Here is a 17,783-nt window from a genome sequence, read left to right as displayed (position 1 = left end):
AGAGAAACCATTGCTGAGTGGCCAACAGAAGATCCCCAAGGGTCACAGGTGACATCAGCCATATCAAAGGTTTCAGTGCTATTTTACAGGCTATTATAAAGAGCATCACAGCACCACTGTCGACATTTGTCACTTTTTGCATGTGTTATTTCTGATGAACATGTATGTGTCCCAGACAAGAAATGCAGTTGATTTCTGTGAGAAAAATGTGGAAAAAAACCATTTCTTTGGAGGTAGATTTCACTGCTGCATGCCATGTACACAAATCTTTTTATCTGATTTTGTGCTCTTTTCAAATGCCAGACATCTTAGTAGCTGGGGAGACCATGGGGATGCTTCTTCTCTGGGAAGGTACCTGGGTGAGAGCCCAAGCAGTGCTGCAGTCTTACCTCCGAGCAAAGCTGCTGATCCCATCTTTGAGGGCTACACAAAGAAAGGACATTTGCTAATTTGGTGGGGGACTGCACCATCATCGGTTTCATTGGTGTGGACACTCTATTAATGCTGTTTTGGTGGGGCCATGATGGAGGAGCAGCAGGAGGTGACTCATTAAGACCTTTTCTCCTGCTGTACATGCAATGAGAAAGGTCCTGCCAGCAGGTAGAGCAAACACACATTGAGTTGCACAGCAAATTGACGCACCTCTCTGGCTTTTTTCTGGCTTTCTGCAGACCAGGCCAAGGACACAGTTCTAAGGTTTTCGTCACTTTGAGAAGGACTCCTTGAAGACATGTGAGACACTTACTGGAAAACCTGGGGTACACGGCTCTGGTCTGTCATGCTCATGCTTTAGCCTGGCTGTGTCCTTACAATGTGAGTTACCAGCCAAGAGATAGCTGTCTTCAAAGTATGCTGCTGGAAAGAGACAGCACTTAGGAAAATTGAGCTTGCTTAGACAAGGGGAAAAATTGTTTTGTTTCCTAAAGCACATATTGCTAAGACAATTTACTTGGTGTTACTTAAAAGTATGCCATGCCTAGCGGAGGCAGGCTGTGTAACTTCTAAAACAATTCGCTTGCTGTGGTAAACCCTTGTTTCTATGCTATACCCTGCTAAAATACATGGTGTTTGCAAGAACTGTCTTTTCCTTCTCCGTAAGACACAGCTTCAGCATGCCTGGTAGACACGACAGACCTGCTAAGTCTGTTTTGCACTTGTGTTGCACAACCATTTTTTGTTTAGCAAATGGTCACATGGACTTGTTGTGTAAGGCAGTCACACTGGTGCACCAGTCACTGTGGCATGCAGTGCCGGACCATTGCAGATCATGTCCTGAACAAGTAACCAGTCATCTATGCAATGATCAACATGATCAAACATCGCTCAGTTTTTCACCTCTGCTCTAGTCTCTGTTTCATCCTGTTTTCTTCTCTTCTCCATCATGAACAAATATGCTTTCCACCAACAAGTTTGTTTCTCTATCATGAACAAAACCTCAGATGTTTATTGCTTCCTTTATATTCCTGTCACCAACTGCTATTGTCACCCAGCCGGCATATTACCTTGTTTCTAACTTGTGTTCATACATCAAATACTCTGTGGTCTAGACTAACTTTGTTCCCCTCTGCTTTGCTTATTTCTTTCAAAGTGCTTTCTCTCTGGATCAAAGCTCTCAGCGAGAAGTCTTAACCTCATAGCTCTGCTTTGAGTCTAGGCCTATGACATAAAGAGTCCACAAGGTTTAGGACAGAGTCAGAAGAATACTTTTCCACTGAGGAAGGCATAGGGATGCAGAATGAGAAGAGGATGAAAGCTGGGAGAAGTGGTGAAGGTGTGGAGGGGTATGGATGCAGCAGTGGGGCTGGAGATGTTTACGATGCATGGAAGAGCCCATAGGAGGCTGAATACAGAACAAAACCACTGAAGATTATGAGGATGTATTGAAGCAATTAGTAAAAAACAGAATGGTGGGTTCCTGAACTCCAAGGAAAGGAAGAATGAAACACAAGCTGAAAAAAACCCAAGATCTGGAAGGAAGGTGAGGCATTCGTAAGTGTAAGAAGGTGAAACAGGGCCTGAGAGAGAGGAGTATGAACTTTGACAGAAGCGGGTGAGAGAATCAGGAAGGGAAAGACAGAAGACAATGCACGGTAGAAAGGCGACAGCCACAGCACTGAAGTACGGGCCCTTGAGCCGCATGCAAAGTAACGTGAAGCTTCATAGGGAACTGGTAGCTTGTGACTCACAGCAAGATGTCATTGGGTCTTCAGGGAAAGGGAAATACAGATGTCTTCTCCACCACCAATGCCCCTGAGAACCTTTGCAGCTGAAACAAATAGCTATGTCAGAGCCACAGTGTTCCTTGCAGTGAGACCTCAACTCTTGGTCCACAAAGTTTGGGATCTGCTCGCTTGAAGGAGGGCATTAAAAATGACCATAAAGTGCCACAGCCAGGAAGGACTGATGGGCACACAAAATACAGCTGGCTCAGCTAGACTAAAGTTAGCAGAGCAGCACATCAGAAGCAGCCTTTCTGTAAACACAAGGCAAAGGTCTGTTCCCAACTGCATAAGGTAACGCAAGACAAGGTCCTGACAGACAGAAGTGGCCAAGACCAGTGTCAGCAAAGGCCACTTTGGACAGGTACCCGCATTGCACTGACATCTGCAGGGACTCCTCCATCTCAGAAAAACTGCCAGTTGCAGAAGCACTGGAAGAAATGCTTTCCAACTTCCTTATTTCATGCCACAGATGGAACTTTTGGAGTGATGGAACAGCATCACCTTTACCTGGTGACTTTTTTCTCATTCTGATGCAAGAATAATATTCACACTGCTCACGCATAGCTCATAGGTAATTGTGTATGTTGTAACGCTTTGGTCACAACAGCAACAAAAAGTTAAAAGCACTGTATTAGTGGAAGGTTTCAGTGTTTCCAAACACATTGTCTAGGGGAATTTTGCTGTGTGAGCAAGCCTGACTTCTTTGTCCAAGTGTAATTGAAGCCAGAAACAAAAAATGAAAATCAAAAGGAAAAAAAAGAAGCAGAAGTAAAGAGCAAGCTACTTTTTTCCTTGGGCATGGAAAGTCCACCTCCTGACTGGCTGTGTCTGTGAGGGCAGAGCAGCCAAAGCTCAGGCGCTAGGGCTGGCTAGAAATTAAGCTCTAGCAACGCTTTGGCTCATGAAAAGAGAGCTTTTTTTTTTTTTTTTCCTTGACTGGGACTTTTGTTAACTGGACTGAGCTGGGAGAGCACATTTTCTCCTGCTGAAGGAAGGGCCAGGCCAAATTAGTAACACTTTAAAAGTAGAAACAGAGAACAGCTAAAGCTTGTGGGAAACCTTAAAGAGTGAATTCTGCTGAGAGGGTTGGGAGGGAGGGAAATGCAGGATTCATGCCTCAAAATGCCGACAGCTTTTGGGAGTCAGAACCAGCCATTGCAACCTGAACTGGAGCAGGAGAGCAAACAGGACACACCTCTGCTCCCTGGAAGCCTTCGCTGGACTGGAGGCCAAAAGGGACCCAGGAATGATCACAACCAGATGCACTCACTTGGCACCACAGATGCACAGACACTGGGTGCATTTGCCTGTGCATCGCCCCACCATGAAGGACACTGCGGCCACAGCACGGCTTGTGGTTCATCATCCCCTAAACGTCACCTGGCATGGAAGGGCAAGGTGGTGAGAGAGGGGCACAAAGCCAGGGGGTTGTACTGTTCCTGGTGCCAGTGCAAAGGTCTGCAGGAGGTGCCGAGTGACTGGGAAGGCCTGGGAGCCAAAGGTGACATGTCCCCTGCTTCCAGGCTCTCCAGACTGGGTGTTCCTGGGCAGGTTTTGGAGCACAGACATGGAAACGGTGTTTGAAGTGGCTTCCCACCAAGACTGCAAAACCCAGCTGAGACTCACATTTGATGCCAGGTTTTTCTTCTGAGAGTAAAAAATATGTGGTGTGTGGTTTGTGGGTGTGAACATTTTGGTTGCACACATACAGTGCGTTTGATTACTCGGACAAGGTAGGGCATTAAAAGCGCAAGCTGCGCTAGCTGGGACAGAAGTTTCTATGTTTAAACCAGACTTCCATCTCTCCCAGATTTTTAAATAACATCATCTGAAATTACGTCCCGCTGTCTGCTCCCTTGATTCGCATTAAAAACTTGACAGACAGGTATGAAACCTGCAGAACTCTTTTCTTACAGAACTCTAGAGACTGAGAGGTGCTGATGTCCTCTTGGAGATGTTAAATGAGAAAACTGAGGAATCAGTCACGCTGCAAATCACAAAGACTAGCCGCGTGTAGCCATTACCATCCCTCCCTGCCTCAGTCCCAACACCGCAGTGTTAGGGTTCAATGCTGTGGGTGGCTGTGGTGTGACCAGTAGTCTCATGGGCAGGGAGGGAGCAGTGTCTCAGGGGGTGAGCAGGACAGGACATCAGTTCTTAGCAGCTAGGTCTGTGCTGATTGTGAAGAAAAATGGTGCTTCTGGAAGGGAAGCTTAAGAGGGACAGGTGGTGTATTTTTATGAGTGAATTGTGGGGAGGTATCAACACTGGAGAAGACTTCCTTAACACCCTGCTCTGTCTTCTTCTCCCTGTTTGCCTTTTAAAATCAACTGCTCCTCCAAGATAGTTCTACTGCCTGGGGCTTTCCATTCTACCTCGATCACACTAGACCTGGGAGCCATAAACTCCCTCCTCCCCGTATTCCCTGTCTATGTCTTTAATGCCAGCTCCTCTTCCTCAGTGGACTGGGAGAAAAAGCTGAACATAGGGCTGCTTTGCTGTAAGCAAGCAATGTCTTATTCTCTGAAGCACCATCACATGGGCGAGAAAATGGATCAGTAGCTACTGTGGGGTCCCATTTCCAGCCATTCTAGATCCATACTAACCTGCAGATACTGGCATGCTGCACCATGCCATTCTACCTCACAGTATCTGACCCACTTCTTCCAGTATTGCTCTAGCCTGTTCCACACCCCAGTACACAGAAAAATGCTAGTCAGCCTGTATGGCCTGCTGTCTTAGTTCCTGCCTTCTACACTGAAGCATCCTGCTGCGTGTCCCACCATGGCCATCACTGTACCAGAACAGGCTAGTGGGCCCGGCAGCTTGTGCCTAGATAGCTTGTGCACTGTTGGATTTTTCTTAAGGAATAGTCTGTGACCATTGTGCCTGAGATAAAGCTAGTGTGAAGCTTTTCTTCCTCACTCAGTCTCCCTGGTTATGAATTCTCCATTGACATATCCTCTGGCCTCATGGAGCTGCCAAATGTTTAATGGAAAAATGCATCTTTACAAATTACATACTCAAGAAAAATCATATTTAATGGATATGCTTCAGCAGAACATCAGAAATGTGTGGTAGCAATAGATGTGGGATGCTTCTTCCATTTCCAGTGGTTGCTCATGAAAAGGTTGGTGGAAATCTGGTAACATCTGTTCAGTTGGTTATGGTTTGTATAATCTACCTAGCTTTTCCTCTGCCTCCAGTTCAACCTTCAGTGCTACAAAATATTTTAATGGACGATTGTACATTACCAACTGGTGTGGGTGCTATGCTTAGTCTTTCTGATGTATTCTACCCTGCATCAGGGTGTTGAAGAGTGTGGTGGATTGCTCAGGGCATTCTTTGGGCAATGTCACGTTGCCAGGACACCAGTATGGACTTAAAAAGAGCTAGTCTACTGGTGGTGTCATTCACCTTCACTGTGATATTTCACATCTTTCCATTGCCCAGTATGCTGAGTAATGGTTTGCTGCCATACCTCCCCCTCCTTCCAAAGGAATATGCTGTGCGAGACAGTACCTACAGTGTAACTCACATCAAAGCCTATTACATCAATATTACCGCTCTTCCCTAATCCATATAGCCAGTCCTTAAGTTTTAACAGGCAGTCTGTTTTGCCCTTGGTAAACCAGTATCAACCTTTCCTGATTACAATCTTGTCCTTTGCACATTTGGCACTGGTTGCCAAGAGGACATCGTACTGGGGAAAGGATGGCTGGTCTGGAGTTCCCTGAGTCATCCTGCTTGCTTTCCATACAGCTGGGCACCACACTACCCTTTTTCCAGCTGTCAGGGAAGATAGATGAAAGTCTGCAGTCTCATAATCACATCAGGCAATTCTTTCAGCAGCTTTGGATGTATCCCACCACCCTTGAAGTGTATCCTACCCATTCCTATGCATTATGATATATCCAGCCTCTCTAAGTAGTTCCAAGCTTGTTGCTGCCCCTCTCATGGCTGTCCCTCCACTTTCCAAACCATTATGATGTTTGGAGATCTGGGAGCAGTTTTTGCTTTTACTATCTGTTGCAAGGAAGGGTTTGAGTACCTCAGCCTCTTCTAAGGCTGAGGTGTCCATCGCTAGTTTGTCCCCATTCCTCAGCGGACCTGTATTTTCCCTGGACTGGCTACTAGGATAATTATAGAATCATTCATGTCACCCTTCCTATCCCATGCAAGTGCTTTCTCCAGCTGGGCTCTGAGAGGCTTTTCTGATTTTGTCCTTCAGTACCCAAGAAGTGCTTGTGTCCTCCTCCATGCCCTGTTGTTTTTTCCCCACCTCTTGCATACACGCTTTCTGCATTTGAATTCATTGTGAAACTTCTTCCTTAGCCAGGATAACTTTCATCCAAAATTCCCAGACTCCCCGCACAACAAAATGGTTTGAAAATGCTGTCTTTCATTCTTCATCTCCCTGTACCCACCAAGATGTTAGGGCATGGCGAACAGTTGCTGATGCTGTGGCACTGTCTTTTTATAACTCTCTGATGCTGCAAATCAGTGGAAGAGTGACTGATGGTACAAATGAAACTACGTATTTCTGGGACACAAACAGTTGCCTACCTTCCTTCCCTGGGGTTACATGAATGTGGAAAAAGGGAGCCTGCCCATGCTGAAGGACAATGCATTCCCAAAGTCCAGTGAACGCTTTCACTGTCTTAGAGCAGTCAAAGGAATACATCAGAGAGACAGTGTGGAGCTAGTGGATCAGGGGCAAGGCTGAACTGAAATTGAAGGTGATGTTTAGGGAGCAGAACAAGAGGAAGCCGGGGAAGGATGGAATGGAGTGAAACACTGAGAGATGGTGCAGCAGAAGGCTTGGCAGACACAGCCAGTGACTCCAGAAGGGAGTCCTAGAGCAAGCAGGAGGTGATCGCTGGAGTGAAGTGGTCAGGAGGATGATACACCCAGAGCATGTCACTTGCTGGCAGTGTGTCTAGCAGTTTAAACAGGAGACAGGAGGAAGCTGTGTGTTATAAGGAAAGGGAAGAGGTATGCAGTGAAGAGCGGTCAGGTCTCTAAAGGCAGAAGTGATTGAAAAGACCTTGTATGGGAGAATCCTTGAAAGCAGCGTGGCTGTGAGGGGAGCTGAAAAAAAGTGGAGTGGCCACCGGCACTGTTGGCTAGCTATTAGTTGTCTCAGTAGGAGACTGTGTTTTTTGGTCACGGGATCATGTGAAGCAGAGGAGGTAAATAAACTCTAGCCCATATCCTCTAAGAAGGCACAGCTCAGCACTTGCTGGCACCCAGTAGTCTTTGTCTTTTTGTCATCATGCTCCATCCAAACCAGTTCTTTCTTGCCCATCCAACAGTGCCCAGTGGGTACAAAGAGATGGCTGCCAAACATACTGAGGTGGTGGCAATGAACAAAAAAATGCAGCCAGCTTTGAAGAAAGGGGTATACTGGAGGCTAATCTCATTTCAGCAGCTAGAAACAAGGCTTGAAGTGCTCTGGGCCTCTTTTTCCTGTGGATAAAGCAGAGCTTGGCAGCAGTTGATGAGAAGGGTGGGGAAACACCAGCGTGCTTGCTAATATATCGGATATGCAAGTGCAGCGCTGAGCCTGCTGCTTAAAAGCACACAGCAACCCTACATGACACAGCACTTGTCTGCAGTGCCTACGTACCGGAATGTCCGAGCTGAGGCAGGGGAAACGGGGAGAGGGAGGGGGCTGACGCGGGGAGCAGGGGAGCAGCGGCTGGGTGTTTTGGGTGCAACGAAATGTTGTGCCAGTGGGCATTTTCTTCTCTGGGCTTTTAACCTGAGTAACCTCATTGGAAGAAGGGAGAACCGAGGTGAAAGTTTAGCGAACAGAACAAGGTAGATCACCTAGGTCCTATCAGGGGGTGGTACTGGGCGTGCAGGGGGGGTCGAACTGGACCTGCTGGCCACGCTGTGTGGTTATGCAAAAAGCTCAGCAGCTTGAGCAGAGAAGCTGGCAGTGCCATCTCCTGGTCAGAGCAGGGGCCTTGAGCCGAGAATTCACATTTCATTCTCCTGCTGACTTCCCCCTCCTTGCACCTGGATGCTTTCCTGAGCAGAGTGATGGCCCTAGCGAAGTCGGTGAACGAAGCTCGTGCCCATCTAAATGAAATCTTGACATCATCAAAAAAAAGTGCAGAGCTACACTCGGGTTGACGGTCAGTGCTGGAGGAAGAAGGAGAAATATTGTCTGGGTCTTTCCACATCTTTCAGAGTTTCTGCACACAGGCATGAGGTATTTCTTGGCTGTGGTTCTTCTTAAGTGGGGGCTTCCTAATGGACCTGTCCTGGTCCTATCTCCAGCTACATCACAGCAGTTTTTCAGCCATGTAGTTGCATCATGTTCCCACAGAAATTGTACTCGATTTGATAAATTCCGCACTGTCAAGTTTTAACAACCACCACTGATAAGGGAGCAGAGTGTGATCATATTCAGTGGGTGACCTTTGAAAACTTTCGCTAAGCACACATAGCTGTATTTTCCCTCAAGAGTGTGTTTTACCATCCATGTAGGCTAGATTACAACCGCCCCACAGGATACAAGAAATCAGCCTCTGCAGGGTTTTATTCACATTGGGCAGACTAGAAATTAAGATGTACGATTGTTTACAGAATGAATGAACTTTTTCACATGAATCCAAAGATAAACATCATTAAAACACACACTTTTCACAGGACATCAGCTGCTGGGGTTTATTGCCAGCTGCCATTCAGAGCTACCTGCATAAAGGGCTCAGGGCAAACTGACAAATGCTCAGGACCCTTTAATTGCCACAGCCAGGAAGGACTGATGGGCACACAAAATACAGCTGGCTCAGCTAGACTAAAGTTAGCAGAGCAGCACATCAGAAGCAGCCTTTCTGTAAACACAAGGCAAAGGTCTGTTCCCAACTGCATAAGGTAACGCAAGACAAGGTCCTGACAGACAGAAGTGGCCAAGACCAGTGTCAGCAAAGGCCACTTTGGACAGGTACTGGAAGGCCAATGGAAGAAATGCTTTCCAGCTTCCTTACTTCATGCCATGGACAAAACTTTTGGAGTGATGGAACAGCATCACCTTTACCTGGTGACTTTTTTCTCATTCTGATGCAAGAATAATATTCACACTGCTCACGCATAGCTCATAGGTAATTGTGTATGTTGTAACGCTTTGGTCACAACAGCAACAAAAAGTTAAAAGCACTGTATTAGTGGAAGGTTTCAGTGTTTCCAAACACATTGTCTAGGGGAATTTTGCTGTGTGAGCAAGCCTGACTTCTTTGTCCAAGTGTAATTGAAGCCAGAAACAAAAAATGAAAATCAAAAGGAAAAAAAAGAAGCAGAAGTAAAGAGCGAGCTACGTTTTTCCTTGGGCATGGAAAGTCCACCTCCTGACTGGCTGTGTCTGTGAGGGCAGAGCAGCCAAAGCTCAGGCGCTAGGGCTGGCTAGAAATTAAGCTCTAGCAACGCTTTGGCTCATGAAAAGAGAGCTTTTTTTTTTTTTTTTCCTTGACTGGGACTTTTGTTAACTGGACTGAGCTGGGAGAGCACATTTTCTCCTGCTGAAGGAAGGGCCAGGCCAAATTAGTAACACTTTAAAAGTAGAAACAGAGAACAGCTAAAGCTCGTGGGAAACCTTAAAGGAATGCACACTGGATGCACAGACACTGGGTGCATTTGCCTGTGCATCGCCCCACCATGAAGGACACTGCGGCCACAGCACGGCTTGTGGTTCATCATCCCCTAAACGTCACCTGGCATGGAAGGGCAAGGTGGTGAGAGAGGGGCACAAAGCCAGGGGGTTGTACTGTTCCTGGTGCCAGTGCAAAGGTCTGCAGGAGGTGCCGAGTGACTGGGAAGGCCTGGGAGCCAAAGGTGACATGTCCCCTGCTTCCAGGCTCTCCAGACTGGGTGTTCCTGGGCAGGTTTTGGAGCACAGACATGATGACCACACACATATGTGTGATCTCTGGGCGTGAGCACTTCAGTTGCACACATATCATATGCTTTTTCTCCCCTAGTGTAATGAAAAGGTGCAAAGTGTCCACACACCCAGCCAGCTCTAGGAAGCTTTCTGATAGCCTTGATCACAGCTTGCAGATATGCATGCTCTTTTCTCCTGCAGATAAAGTAAGCAAAAGCTGAATCACTGTAATGGTACAGCCATGCACACATGCCCATCTCTGCAGCTGAGAAAATCAAGGTTTTACAGCCAGCTCCAGTGACGACCTAGCCCCCATTCCACACCCTGGGGGGGTCTCTGTGGCAAGGGGTCCGCAAAATTGCTGCCGAGCCTGTGGTTCACCTCTGATGTATGTGGTGACTTGCAGAAGAGTGCAATGCAGTGCCAAGCTCTCTGCCAGCAGTGGCCAGAGGCTTGAGATCATCTCTTTCCAGTGAAAGCCTCTATTACTGGGATTGAAAGGAGTGCATGCTCCTTGTTAATGGTGTCTTATGGATTTATCTCCATCAGAGGCCCAGTTACCACAGAGAAAGGGGAGAAACAGCACAGTGAGGGTGGTGGAGGCTCTCCTTCCATTCAGTGGAGAAAAAAGCATGGCCTTTTCTCCAACCACACAAGCACCACCAGAGTCAATATAAGCTGAACGTGATGCATGCTTCTTGGCACCAACAGGGTCCTTCCTCTCCTTTCCATGATGTCCCGGGGCCTTGGTAGTAGCTAGAATTTCACTGAACTCCTTTCCTCCTTCCAGCTCATAGTGGCTCTTCTTGCTCCTCACAGGCTCTCTGATATATCTGTCTCTGAACCTACTTGTGCACACGCAGAACTAGGGACCAGTACACTTCTGGGGTGATCACTGCCCACTTTCACCAGGCTGACACCTCCTCTCAGCCTTAGGAAGGGTAGACTGAAAGTTGAATGGAGACAGGGTTGCATTACCTGGCCAGCTCTGGGCTCCCTCTCATACCTCAAAGCCTTCTTGTGCCCCTGAACCTCGCTTGGTCCTTCCTTCTACCACAGGGCATTTTCCCACTGTTTCCTGGCCGTCTCTGGCATTGTGTCTGCCAGCTCAGCCCTTTCCACCTGTGCTCACCTGCTTTGTGGGAAGGGCGACCTGAGTGGGCCTGGCAGTGGGCATGCCTTCAGCCCAGACAGATCTCCCGCTATGTGTAAACAGAGATTAGATCCCAAGTTGCTTGCTGAGAAGCAGAGAGGATGAGATGCTGCAATTCTGGTTTGCTACTTGCTCGGCAGAGAGAAGCTGTATTTTATAACACTCCTGTGCCTGCTGCTCTTCCCTGGGGCCTCCCTCTCCTTATCATCCCCCTCATTTTGCAAGGCACACAAACCAGAATGTAACCTTCTTCGTGTAATCTCACCGTAACTGTGCATAATACCACCCTTTAGCTCTAAGACCTAAATTTTCTGCATTGACAACCTGGTGTTTCTGCCTAGACAAGGCATAGCTGGAGCTGCTGTGGTTCCTCAGTATTCCCATCCATGAAAAGGAGATTATAGAGATCTTTGTCAAGTGCTTGCCTGTCTGCAAAATAGTATTGATGTTGCCTAAGCTTAGTATACCTCAGCTGGCAAACATGCATCACTTTTGCCGGCTTTTTTTTTCTTTTCTTTTTTTTTTCCATGCTGTGTTTTATAGACATGTCCCTTTGATTACTTACCTTTGGGATTCTTTCTCCCCAGGTGCATGACTAGCCCCCATCTTTCCTTCTTCCTCCCTGCCCAAGCAAGATAGGTTCCTTTTCTATTACTTCTTTGTTCTCTGTGGTATTTGCAACACCCTCCCAGCCTTGTATCACCTGTGAATTCCATTCCTCCTGGTTGTGTTTTTCCTGTCTTTGCAGCACCTAGAATGACGAAGCCTTTTGTGCTGCTGTTGCTGCAATTGAACCTGATACTTGAAAGGAGGAGAAAAGGATGGAATAAACTGCTCTGATGATTCATCCCTGGGGCTGAGAGATTTGCTCCTTTGATATCAGTCCCTTGATCAGAGCTCTGCTATGTTATCTCTGTCTGGGGAGACTTAATTCCTGGCACATTTGGGCTGGTGGAATCCCAGATACCAGAGTGGGTGACTGGAAAAGGAGCATACTGCATTCTTCTCCCAGTCTTAGATATGTCAAAGAATCTGTAAGGTTTGATGCTCCAGGGCCTATAAGCTCCTTAAGACGGCTTTTGTCTGCGTTTAATGCAACTGAGAAACTTCTACCTTTCTTCCACCTGCCAAAATCCATCACCTCTCTCTCTCTTATACCCCATGCAGAGGTGTCCCAACACAGTTTCCTCTTCCTCCTGCCTTGTTCTGTGGGCTTTCCCTACCAGCTCATCCTCTACTTGTGTGCTACTACATGTTCACAAGATATTGAGGACCCTCTCACCATTCCTTTGTGAGACTGTGTGCTGATGCACTGGTCATGAAGCAGGATGAGTGAAAACCATGAAAGGAGTATAGAAAGCCCAGCCTGAGCCTAGCCTACCTCAAACGTCTTGGTCAGAAGTCTAACATCAAAGGGCTGGATGAGTGGGGTGGATTCCCAGGTATTGACAGCTGAGCTGGAAGAGGGGCGGTGGAGAACCAGCTTTGCAAACTGGGAATAAATAGGAATTCTTTGGAAGATTTACTTGGGAACAAGTTGTGGGGAGGTGTCACACAGGGACCACATCTCTATCGGACTAAGTGGGTTTTCCAGTGTGAGACCGTTCTCCCTCTATACACATTCTGATTAAAATGCTCTGCATTACACAAAATGGTTAAACATGATTTGAGATTTCAAGAGCTCAGCTTGGTGTCATGGCAATAACCACCATTTAAAATCCTCATAGCTTTTGTTAAAGAGAAAGGGAAACGGTTGAAGTACTAAAAAAATGCAAGCATTAGAAAATCTCTCATCTCCTTTCATTTTTGGAAGAAAATATACCACAGATAACATTAACAACAGCTGAGATCCATTATTCTAGGGGAGTTAGTCCTGATGGACCTGGAGCATAGCCTTGCTGTTACTTTATATACAAACTTATTTCTTCAAAGACAAAGCACGTGTTGAATAGGGAAAGGAAAACCAGGAAAGGAGGAACGTGCACCTTCCATTTCTGATGCTGGACTCTCACACTGCTTCCTGCTGGTGGCACACACATGGTACGGACAGGCACTTTGGGAAGTGGGAAACACAGCAGCAGCAGGCTGGATGAGAATTTGCTGTACTTGCATACACTGCCCATAGCGTTATAGTTTATATATATATATATAAATAAGCTTATACATATATATATCATAAGCTTATAGTCATATAACCAGAGAATTTGCTTTGGCCAGTAACCACAGATGCTTTTAAAACATGAAATCAAGAGACAGAAGGTGGACTGAAAAAGCTTTGTGAAGGATGGGTGAGAGCAGAGGAATGAATCATCCACTACATTTCAGGAGATGCTGGGATGAGGCTAAAAGTAGTAGACGTGCTGACACTGTCCAGGGCCTTCTCTTCTGCCTACTCTGACCACGTTTTATTTTAGCAAACCAGGGAAGTAAACCCTAAAGGTGACACCCAGAAGACTCGTGAGAGTACTGGCAACGCTGGTAAAGTTCTTTTTTTCCAAATTCACTTTCCTTTTGGCATCAGGTCAGATTACACCTTCTGTTAGAGGGCCCGCTGTGTGAAGGACTTCAGGAAGGATATATGAGCAGAAAAAGCCATCTCATGATAATGATCAACAGCTTGTCCTAAACGGCTTTGTTGGAAACTAAGGCCATTCATTTCTTGGCCCTTCCTACAGGGCAGATTTTTAAAAAAATGAAGTGGAGGGAGGGAAGGAGTCAGAGGGGGAGGATTTAAATATATGTATGGGGGGGTGTGTGGAGATTTTCACTTTTTCCCTTTTCACTGATTGCACTTACAAATTTTGCACAGCAAAGTCAGTTGGGCTGTTGTCAGTCTGAGTAATTTAAGAGAAGGGACCTCTGCAGGCTGTTCCCTTCCCTCATGAATCAAAACCACTTAGCATGGGCAGCTGACTCCTAAATTACATTTACAGAAGGAAAGATGGAAGGCAGCTAGGAAATACTGATGGATGTTATGTAAGGTTTGCAGACTTCCCAGGCCCTCCCCCAGACTTTTTTCGGTAGGTGTTACTGTAGCTCCACTTACATCTTCCAGCCCCGAGAGGTCTTAATCTACTTTTTTGTGGTTCTGGATGGCTGCTACGTACAGTAAGTACCATCTCTGACCCTATTTAGCTATAGCCCCAGGATATCCTAAGAAGAGAAAGGGAATCCTTTCCCTTCTTCTTTTGGATCACCCAGCTGAAACTTGGTTATATCCCCTCACTGGCAATATATTTTAACCCTTTCAGAATTTTTCAGCCCTGCATGACACACCTAAAAAACCCAAAAAGCAGCAGCATGTTTATGATTTTTTGGACTAAATGTTCCTTTCCACTGCCTATCCTCAGTACTGCTAGACCCAGACTGTATGCATTAGGGGGAAAAAAACCTCCTTTTCTGGTACAAACTCATTAACAGTATTTACAAGGAGGACAAGCCCATTGTGAGAACAGGCAAATACATGGATGTGGCTAGATAACAGCACAGTCTCACACAAAGCAAAGAGAAAATGTAGAAGATGATCAATCACAAAAAAAAAAAAAAAGCCTTTGGAGAAAAATATGGTGCTTTAAGAGAAGTAAATTCAAGTTCAAGACACAATGAAAGAATTGAATTAACACACCGAACTAAACGATTAAAAGGGGGACAGAGTGGGAATGTTGCGATGTGAAAATGTTTTAGCTACTTTGCTTCCTGTCTTCAAACTGTGTTACTTTTCCACTTTCTTGCTTCTAAAAATGTCTTTAGACTGAGCCATTACTATCAATGTCAATCACAAAACTCCTGCAAATATTTAAACAAAACAGGGCATTTGTTTAAGGCTTCAAAGAAAGGAGAAATACGGTAAAACAATACTGTCAAATCCTTTCTCCTTAAAACAACTGCATTAACTATCTTTCAATACTTAACCAAAACCACATTCAGCAAGTTCAAGGACTGAAAAGCATCCTCTTTCAAAAAGCCAACTTGGGCAGAAGAAAATGCTTGTTGGCCAATATTACTACTCACAGAAGGAGACTGTATGGCCCAGGAAGCCTCTGGAGGGTTACCAGGTGCTTGCCTGCTGCTGGCAGCCGTGAGCCTGCAGTGCAGGTCCCTCGGGGTGTGGGGGGGTGGGGGGTGGGTACTCACTCCCCACACACACCCCCAGTGGGGTTTGCTGAGGCCAAACCTCTAATAAATTTGGTGTTTCCCTGGTATAGTGTAACAATAAGGACTTCTAAACTGTTGCAGCCCAAACTGCCACAGCTCTGCCAGCAAACAGGAATGCAGATGTAGCCATACTCCGGTTGGCGTCAACTGTATCTTCACTGAAGAAGCTGTTGGGCAGAGCTACACCAAGAAGGGGTGAGCCATAGAGGCTCGGGCTGTCACTGAACATCGAAGTCTGTTCAGGATGCTGCACTCAAAATTTCAGTTCTTGCTCTCACTGTACACGTCAAGCCTTGTTCGCATATTAGCTGTCATGGGACACTTTTGCCAGAACACAGACATCTCAGAGTCAGGTCTGCTCAGTGCCTTTATCCAGATCTGAGCTTTCCCATTTGACCCTGCCTGATTCCTCTTTTAGGAGAAAAGAGCAGCAACTGACAAATGATGGGGTCTGAAAGGTGATTTATTACCTAAAACCCCAGTGAAAAACAGAAGCAAAAAAAACCCCAGAATGAAACAAACCCAAAACAAACAAAACAAAACAAAAACCCCCAAACAAATCAAAAGCTGTTGCCTGGAAGGATGATTTTGCTGAGGTTACCTATGAAAGGTGCAGAGGACACTGGGGCAGCGACCAAACATGGTTAGGCAGGGATTGTTATAGGAAAATCAGGCTGTCAAAACCATATGCACTGTGCCAGTGAAAGGACTTAAAGAAACCATTTCCATGAGCACGTTCTCCATCTTCAGCTCTGCCTGAGCATCTTCTGAACGATGTCCGTAATCCCAACCCTTTTCAAGGCTGGTTTTTCAGCCTCACCTGCCTTCCATGTCATTGGGGTTACCCTGTCAGTAGCGCCTGTGTTCACTGCTTTGTGGCTATCTTGGGCAAGTCAACATGAGCTACAGCCATATCATGGAGGGCATGCGGACAGAGAATGAGGACTTTTCCTTTTTCCTCCTAGCTTCTCTGCTAGTCTTCCTATCTCACTGCCTTTATGGAGGAAACCTGGTCATTCACAGGCTACTGTTTCATTGCTGTGATTGTTGCAACCACCCCAGACAAAGCAAAGGACTCAGCTGTTGATGAAAGATCACGTTACTAATATGCCTGTGAAGAATTTACCCTCTTTTTATTGGAGTGTGCTTTCAGCTTCATGGTACAGAAGAGCAGATAAAGGTTATTTAAGATACTAGAAAGCCCTCTGAGCCAGGAGCATGAGCCCGAGAAGGCTTTCCTGGAGATCATTGTGCAATAATAGCGAGTATTTGGGCCCAGCCCGGAATAACACAGTACCGGTACCCAACCAGGGTCTGGCTCGATCTGATGCCAAGCCACATCCATCAGCTGCCTGCAGCGCTGGTTTTGGGGAGCTGCTGCCTGTACCACAGGCTGTGTCTCCTGCTGCATGGGAGAGATAAGCTGCTCCACAAGAGGTGGTGCTGCTCTGAAACCACAGCCACACCACAACAGGTGAAGCCCTAAGGTTTCTTCAGCTCCTCTGCCTCTCAGCCCCCCTCCTGCCTCCGGGGAGGTCACTCCCCCTTGTGTTGCCCCACTCACTGGTCCAGTTGGGTGGGTGGCTCTGCTCCCAGGGGCAGCAATGTCCTGTCCTCCTCCCTGGCTTCTGCCCAGCCCAGCGGGACTTTGTAGTGCAGGTGACTATGCTAGTTTATTATGGCCTCTGGGCACTTTGCAAGAAAGATCCCAGACACCTTCAGAAGCAGCTGAAAACAAGGAGATTAAGTGCAAAGTGCTCATCCAGTGAGAATCTCAACAAGTACAGATAACCCGCTGTCACCCACACCAGCACCCTATGCCATGTTTCCTGCAAGGTCTTCAGACTAAAGTCTTAGAAAATATGTTGATATCCTCCAGGTCTGCTACCTTGTTTTCATTTTCTAACTGCACCTAAGGCCATGAAAACTTGAACACCAGCATATAGTAACAGGCCAGGCATGACATTCTCCTGGACTGGTGGCACTGGAGCTGCCCAGTGGTGTCCTAAACTCAGTACAGCTCATGTCATTGGTTGTCTTTCCCTTTGCTTAATCCACTCTGGCCTGAGGGCATATATGGGGGATGGTGATCCAAGCTCTTGTAGCACTGCAGCTCTGAAACTTGGAATGATTCAGAAGTGAGGCATGAGCTAAAACCATCACATGGAGGCTGTTGCTGAGTAATTGCTATATCCAGGATGTTCTTGGGATTCTATTGGGGCAGATGTGCTCAAAAGCCTTTTTTGCTTTAAGTTTTTCAAGTTAATGTCATATTTAAAACCACATTTCTTGGGCAAAGAGGTGTCAGTCCCTACGGTTTGTAGGCACGTAAAAGAGTTTCATGAAAACAGACAATACAATAATG

This window comes from Falco rusticolus, chromosome 5, assembly GCF_015220075.1.
Source record: "Falco rusticolus isolate bFalRus1 chromosome 5, bFalRus1.pri, whole genome shotgun sequence".
Lineage (NCBI taxonomy): Eukaryota > Metazoa > Chordata > Aves > Falconiformes > Falconidae > Falco > Falco rusticolus.
The sequence above is the reverse complement of the archived record's forward strand: the minus strand, read 5'-3'. Positions refer to the sequence as shown.